General features: G+C 46.9%; 1 non-coding gene across 1 annotated transcript; it reads right to left on the bottom strand.

Annotated features, from left to right (window-relative positions):
* Positions 1-3,572: 3,572 nt before the first annotated feature.
* LOC134949126 (5S ribosomal RNA) lies at positions 3,573-3,691 on the bottom strand. The gene has a single exon (XR_010183104.1). It is a non-coding gene; the product is annotated as a 5S ribosomal RNA (ribosomal RNA).
* Positions 3,692-8,456: the final 4,765 nt, after the last annotated feature.

Genomic DNA, 8,456 nt, shown 5'->3' with positions numbered 1-8,456 from the left:
ATGGGGACGTCCCAGAGCTCCCAAAAAACGGGTGGGAAAGCGCTGAGAGTCCTGTAAAAACTGCTCGGCCAAACAGTGATGCAGAGGCCGTAAAAGTGTCAAACTTGTAGAATTTGACAAAACGAATGTCGGTTTGACCAAGTAGCCGCCCGACAAAATATTCATGGAGACCCCGCGGGCGGCTGCCCACGAAGGTCTTACAATGCGCGTAAAGCGCGCTGAATTGGAAAACGGAGGTTCCCTAGTAACCGCCAAGAAGACTGTCTGATGATCAGATGTATCCAACTGTCCAGCATATGCTGGGGCCCCGGCTATTTAGTACGGGAGCATCGTCCAGAGCAAAGAAGAAAAAACACTTCATCGAATAGCCTGAGACCTCTGTAGAGAGAGTTGACGAGCCCTGACAACATTCAGAGAGGATTGAAAACCACTAGTGTCAGATTTATATGAAAAATGGACCTCCCCTCTGGAAGAAACGACCGCTGAGGCCGAAGCCGAGCCCGGGGAGTTGCCAATAGAGTACTCCCTGAACAAGAGGCCGAACTTACGGCCGCTAGGCTAATCTCATTTGGAAGAAAAGCGAAAAAGGCAGAGACCTAAAATTCCGGTCAGTGTGGTTTGAAGCGCAGCGGAGCAAAAAACCTCCCAGAGAAACCAAAGATGAATGGTAACTGGAAGAAGGGGGAAAAACCCCCTTTTATCTTCATTATGTTCCATAAAGTTTTCCCAAAGTGGCAAAAGCGAGAAGAGGTAATAGACTTCTGAAATCGGAGCCCAGTAGGCCTAACCGAACTAGGGAACTCCTCCCTTCTGAGGTCTCGTGAACAGTCACACGGGTAACCGAAACCAGTGTAAAATTGAACAAGGAGAAAAAAAAAAAGGAGCCTGTTGAAGTAGACAGTCCCGTCGAGGTAGGAGCCAAGGCTCCTCTACTGACAACAGGCGTATCTGTATCTTCAAGTCATGCGTGGCCCAACCAGCGCCACCGAGAGGACTAGCACGCATAATCCCCTCCTGTGTTACTGAACATGAAGTAGAAATAGAAAAGGAGGCAGGATAGAATAACCAGAAAACTCCCCGGAGCCCTGAGGGCCTCCACGGCTACTGCCGTCCGAGAGTAATAAAGGGTTAAAGAGTCAGTCAGAACGCCCTGAGGTCGATCCGAAATCTCCGCCCACAGCGGACCAGCTGACAAAACTCCGGGGCATGTTCCCTCACCCAGGAGTCTGACCTGGTGGCTTGATCTGGAAACAAGATTGTTGTCCCCCGTTCCGAGAGGAATGGAGGCGACCACTCATTACGTCGCAACTTGACTGAAGAAATAGAGTCTCTGGTGCCGAGGAATGAAAAAACCTCTGACGGACCGTGTTGAGAAACGTCTATGCGGAGCATAAATTGGATCTGTGTCGAATCAGAAGCTCGTGGATCCTCCGGATATTCAGAAGCCACCTAATGTACAGAGTGGGATAGTAGCAGTAAATTGTCCCATTAGGGAACCAACGTCACCCACTGCCCTTGAAAAAGAGTTATTCTGTTATCTTCCTAAACTCTGTGGGAGCGGAAGAGAGAAGAGTAAAGGACTTACAGTGAAAATGAGAATCCTGTTAAGGGGGAATCTGAGAAAAGCCTGTCCAACGGAAATCAGTAAACAGGCATCTCTGAAGACAAGGGACACGTAAAACTCCCTTTCTTGTTTAAACTAGCAATCACAGACTAAAAGGATTGTAAGGCCAGAATAGGCCTGTCCGAGCCACTTGGCTTCGGAACGTGAAAAGAAAACAAAGGCCTGAGAACTGTCCTAATTCAAATGATATGTGTAAAACAGGGATCAACACCCTTTGCGGTTAGAAACCTATGGAGCGCAGCCTGCAGTATGACTCTCTTGTCATCGTAAATCAGCCGACCCATGCCGAGGGACTCCTGAGACGGTTGTAACCGCCCAAGCCTTCTCCCATCGACCTGCGCCTACCCTGGGACCCTGCAGGTGTAATGGGTGTATAGGATGACATAAAATCAGACTGGACTGAGGATGTTGAACCTCTGCTTCAGCCTTTTTACCCTGAGAACCCCTGGCGACGAAGATATCACCCGTGTGGAGTCAAAAACCTGAAAGGGCACGAAACAATCTAAAGGGAAGACCAGTAAAGGTCTGTCTTGGAGCTGGGGCAGTAGTAGGAGAAATCAAAGTGGACCTACCTCCATTGGTTCAAGAAATCCTGCAGAAAGTTCCTTCCCCAGAACCATCTGCCCCGTAGGATTTCATGTTTACTTGTCACTGTCGCAGCCCCAGAGGTCGTCGGGTTAAGACAGCCCAAGCGAAGATGCAGGGTCCGAGTCTGTAGACATGGAGACCTCCAAGGAACATAAAGCAGAATCGTGATTCTGACCTGTATCAAAGTATCAATTGATCCTGATGCGAAGCATCCTGTAACCTAGAGGACAATTGTTCCCCAACCTACCTGCTCCGGATACGGTAGAACCATGCTGCCGCATATGTCGATGGATCCCTGAGCAAGGTTGCCTCAGGAAAACGGCGGCTTGATGGACCGGCGATACACCGAGGTGTATACCCTAGAGAGGTTCTGATACCATCTCCTGCCATCTGCGGGGAAAAGATAGGAAAACAAACCCTGTTTGATACCTGATATTGTGTATTCGGGTGTCTGTCGGCCGCCTACCGGAGCCTGCCCAGCTCATCCGAAACTGAACCAGTCGCTGTCATTTTCGTCAATGGCGTGGAACCCTGATGGACTTGACGTGTCCTCCTCCTTTACCTGCAGTATCAGATGAACTGCTGTATTATGTACCTGTATATTCTGAGACACTGGTTCAGATCCACAGAAAACAGACATCAGTAATGCATGGAATGTTAGCAAAGTTTCTTTTTGGAAAGGTGTGTTTGGTCCCGCTGTGATTTGATCCTGTGACCTTGGAAACCAAAGTCCAAGGGCTTACCTGATGAGCTATTGTCTGGTTAATAGTGACATTACCTGCATCATTGATCAAACAGGGGTGTGCAGGTGCGTGGAGGGCGAAGCAGATGGCTCCGCCGCATACTTCACACCTAAGAGGGAATTCTTCGACTATCCCAGGAGAGACAAACGAAAGGAGAAAAGGTGGGTTAAATAAACAGAGCCCTACGTAAGGTCTGCACTATAATGTGTAGTGACCGATACGATTAAAATAAACTTTCTGGAGCAGCGGAGACCTGAACCAGCAACGCTGCGCTGTGGGACAGGAGTCTTAGCCCTAGGCTATAGGAGTTCTCCTTAAAGTTTTGTTTGGATTCAAACCCCTGTTCAGATACCCGCTACTAGCGTACTGAGCCGCAGCGCTATTTGTCTGATGCCTTACACGCATTCCACAATTACAAATAGCATTAGTAACTAGTGACAACAAGGAATAATAAAGGGAAGGCAACACCCCGCCCTGTATCTAGTGTACCGCTAATTAAGGTGCACCAGATGTTTCTCTGAGGTTCCGCTGGCTTTTCAAAATGGTGACCAGCCTATGAGAAAGATGGGGGAAAATGTTATGTGCAAGATGTTGTTATTAGAAAACATTGCGGAAGTAGCCTACAGCACCTGGTATTCCCAGGCGGTCTCCCATCCAAGTACTAACCGGGCCTGACCCTGCTTAGTTTCCGAGATCAGACGAGATCGGGCGTGTTCAGGGTGGTGTGGCCGTAGGCTTTTATCCCCTATATCTGGTATTTTATGGATTTATCTATATACATACCTACACGCACTTAAATATATATATCTATATATATACATGCACAAACATAACTATATATGTATATATACACACACACCGTAGGTAAATAAATACTGCACAGTAGATCCTTTTAATTATTATTGAGCTGAGTCCCAGCTACTGTAATAGAGCAGGTTCCCTGATTTGCAAGTAGGAAAATGCTGGGTAGAGGACTCTACTGCAGGAGGAATGTATCTATATTTCAGCAGCCTGAAGTATCGAAAAGTTACAAATCCCAGAGCTGTTGCCTAGCGACGGGGAGACCTGGGAGCCCGCTGAGTAAAGCGGGTTAACTGTTAATATACCTGGGACTTTATTTGTATTTGTCTCTGAGTATGCAAGATTAGCCCACTGGGCTATAGGAGACACTGCAAATATGAAGCCAGGTCTGTGCAGGGAGGAAATGGCCGCCAGAGTGAAACTCCTCTGGGCTATGCGATAAAATCTATATAGTGGATAACTGGATTAGTGCTGAGCCACTCTGACTATATCACATTCTCCTCAGCACCATGTGCATTAAACTCACATAAATGCCTATTACACTATAACAGTGGCCGGGGAGCGGAGAATGCTGAGCCCGCTGTACAGAGCAGGAGTTAGCTCCGCCCCCCGGCTATGGCGCCTTATTGCAAAACTAAGCGGGAAGCGAGCTGTACCCTCCGCTGGGCCTGCGAGTCACCGCCGGGGAGCGCTGAGCGCTGAGCCCGCTATACAGCGCTAGTAGAGCCCTGTATCTGCTAGCCGCCGCCGGGGAGTGTTGCGCTGAACAGAGCGCGAGTCGCCGCCTGGGAGCAGGGAGCGCTGAGCTCGCTCTACAGAGCGGGACTTAGCTCCGCCCCCTCCGTACAAGGCGCCAAATTTAAACATTGCTTTGCGCTCGAGCGGGATCCCTGTGCCGGCTCTGTGAGTCGCGCTGAGTGGGTGCGGGGGGTGCGGGGAGCTGGGGGAGCAGAGGGTTATCAGAATGACACACACCCGTTTTTCAGTCAGGGTTGTATAAACACATACTCAGCCTCCCCCAATCATCCTGTCTGTTTCTCCATGAGGAGGACAGGTAAGGATACAATAAAGTACATTACAGCCCCAGAGAGTGTACAACAATAAACAGATTGCTCTAAAAACATACATAGCCACCACAAATAAAGTATACTTCACTCACCACTGTGTTCTTGGTGGATCGGCCCCGACACACGCCGCACGCAGCGGCGTCCAGCCGGAATCTTCTGTGGTGGGGTGGTCCCGACACAAGCCGCACGCAGCGGTGTCCGACCATTTTTGATACTCACCGCTGCCATGCTGCCGGAATCTTCTGCTGGATGGAGTGGCCGCGACACGCGCCGCACGCAGCGGTGTCCGCCAACTCAGGAGAGCTCAGTGTCTCCCTCAGCCGGGGCCCATCCCTAGCCGCACGCAGCTGCGATGGGACCCCGCCGGCAGCTCCCACGGTGCAGACTGGCAGTGGCAGAGCTGCCAGTCTGTGAGTGTGTGTAAAGAAAAATAAAATAATAAAGAAAAAAGAAGAAAATTCTTCAGCTAAACCCAAGTGAACCAGCTACCTCGGGCACTTAACTAAGACTGGCTTGGAGGGGAGATAGTAGGGGAGGAGCTAGCCACAGTGTGAGAATTTTTAAAGTGCCAGCTACCAATACCACCTACTATCTCCCCATTGTAACTACACTCCAGTGGCCCCTAGTGGATGAAGGAGAAATTAGAATAATAATACAACCAAAAAAACAGACATTACAATATGGTACTGAAATCATTAAATGCTAAAAAAAAAAAAGAAGATGTATGGACAGAAAATCTCTTTACCTGGACAGAGAACAATAAGTTTTCTCATGACCTCTTCCTTAAAGCTCCATGTACAGTGACGTTACCAGGGGCGATGCTGCAAAGTGAATAATGTTTGTCATTCTGTATTTAGTTTTTAGTCTAATTGCAAACAGGATCCACATAAACCATCTGCGGACTGAATGCGTCAGGTGGGGTATACACGGCGGCTTTGGGATGATCGTTAGACAGTTACACTGTTGACAGCACAACACAGACACCGTAGTAATATCAGTGAAAGCATATTAACCGCGTCAGCATTATAACGCAGCCTATCGGTTGAAATATATAGATGTTACAATAAACGTCACGCCTCCGGATGCATTACTGATCCACGCTGCGTCCTATGATGCAGTATCAGATCATCAGCCGCAGCAGGTCCTACCAAGAGGCCAGGAAATCTCTGTCCTCTGACTGAGATCCTGTCTGCGTCCTGCCCCAACAACAGAGGGGACACTCCTAGATTTTAAGAAACGGAGTCAGTCGCTGCCCATTCTCCACCCCCAAACGGCATCAGACTGTCAATCATTGACAGTCTGATGCCGTCGCGTGACCAAAGTCGCAGACCCATACTGCCAGCACATGCGCAAAGTACCGCACATAAGTACTTCGCAGCATGCGCCACTTATCCGCCAGAACGTGCATCACGCCCCTTAACAGCGCAGGTTTGAAAGCTATCCATGGCTCAGCACAGCTGGTTAAATCAAACGGAGGTACTACTTAAGTCACCTGTGGTCAAGCATGGATTCACAAGACCTGCGTCTCTCATCCACACACATTACTCGCTCCCACTCACGATTGCAGGACTTTCATCGGGCTGCACACACTCTGTGGAATGCCCTACCATGCACAATAAGACTCTCCTCTAGTCTCCAAACCTTCAAGCGTTCCCTGAAAACTCACCTCTTCAGGCAAGCCTATCAAATTCCAGAACCGCCCACATAACCTTCATAAACCTTCCTATCAAATTGCATCCACTCTACAGAGTCCCCACATATCCTCACATGTCTTCTCATTCTTCACTTTCCCTTCCTCTCAAACCCGGTTCATCATTGCTGTGTGACCATATCATACAGCCCACCAAGAACCTTTGCAATCTGGCGGACAACTATGCAATAGATAGCACCTTTCCTTGTGTATCCATGCCTATTTCCCTATAGATTGTAAGCTTGCGAGCAGGGCCTTCCTACCTCTATGACTGTTTGTTATCACCCAGTTTGTTATATCATTGTTATTTCCAAATGTAAAGCGCAATGGAATTTGCTGCGCTATATAAGAAACTGTTAATAAATAAATAAAATGGATTCACATAAAACCTGGACTGAACCCTCCCCCTCCCCGTGCTGCAAATGCTGGGACTTTGACCCTTTCATACAGAAGAACTTCCCAGGTTGATCCAGCAAATTACTGGGTCCAAATGCTTGAGCTGGCAACTTAGTTTTCTTTGTGAAAGGAGGTACAGACAGGGACCGAACCCCCCCACCCCTTCTGCAAATTCTGAGACTTTCACCACTTTCTGTCTAAAATTGTATTTATAACCATAAAAAGGTCTGGCAATCTTTCCTGACACTGCGGTTCCTTTTCAGGTGAGAGTCTTCAGGAGTTACAGAACTCAACAACCGTTAGTGGTTTTGAGACGATCCGTCAGAAGTGCCCTCAGTGCAGTGAGACCGTACACCGGCTAGAACAGGTGCTGCAGCCGCAGAAAAGCAATAAGTTAGGAGACCGGCGGAGTTTCTGCACAGTAATGAAATATTTATTTAGCCATTTACAATATTTTCCTTGTGACAATTATAATATTTGTCTAAAATAAGCCTCAAACATAAAAAATTTAAATTCAGCAAATTAATTATTGCATATATGTAAATTGTAGCAGCAACATAAAAAGTTCAATAACACCAAAATATATAGACAAATTCCATACCATTGAGGTATTTAGTCAACTTGTTTCATCCATCCCTTGCGTATGGAGTCCGTCTAGCATTAACTCATTTGTTAATAGAAAAGCAGAATAAAGAGAGAGGGGGGTGGTCACAATTGGGAGGCAGAATTATACTTGGCATTACGGACCAGCAATTTGTGTAGTGCATGGATTTCAGTCAAAATTACTGGAGATTTTCAGGTGCTTGAAACCAAGCTGATACAGGCTACGTAAATAAACAGTATTTTTTCACTCTTTGGGGAAAATGTATTAGGGCCCGGGTTAGCCGGTTTTTTCTTTTTTTTTAAAGCGGCAACCATTTACAAGCCAAAACCATGCCTTGTACTTCACTGCCGATTTAAAAAATAAATAAATCCAGAAACGGGTTTTCAATCTAAGTTCCACACAGTTACAATGACGCCTCTATAGAATAAGGCTGATAAATGACACTTTAGTGCATAGGTACTGTCTGTATTCCAGGGACAGATTAGAAAGGTGATCTTGTGATCAGCGGTACGTAACCATAGGGAAAAGCGACACGTGCACAATCCGCTCACACCAATGCAGGGGGTCTATAGTGGCCACTCTTCATCTGACAGACTGTCCACCTTTGTGGGGAAGTATGTACACCTGGTGTAAAGCTTTCCACATGTATAGAATGTTATTAGATTATTTATAAGACAAAAGATGAGGCCCATTTTATTTGTTCGGCATTACTGACTTCTATAAGACATATAAATCGATGTAAAACGTTTCAGGTAGATTTAATTCCTATAACAAGTTCTGGAAAATAATTAAAGTCAGCAAATGGAGACTTGTTCAGTGTATGGAAGTTACTATAAATCTTGCATCAACTAGTAACTTTAGTGGAGTAGTGGCACCTTTATCATGTCAAAAAAACACAGCAAAGTCTGTGGTTATTTCCATTTAAATTCATAGTATAGTACAG

Source organism: Pseudophryne corroboree, chromosome 1, assembly GCF_028390025.1.
Source record: "Pseudophryne corroboree isolate aPseCor3 chromosome 1, aPseCor3.hap2, whole genome shotgun sequence".
Classification (NCBI taxonomy): Eukaryota; Metazoa; Chordata; class Amphibia; order Anura; family Myobatrachidae; genus Pseudophryne; species Pseudophryne corroboree.
Note: the sequence above shows the minus strand (reverse complement) of the source record. Positions and strands in the feature narration are given on the sequence as shown.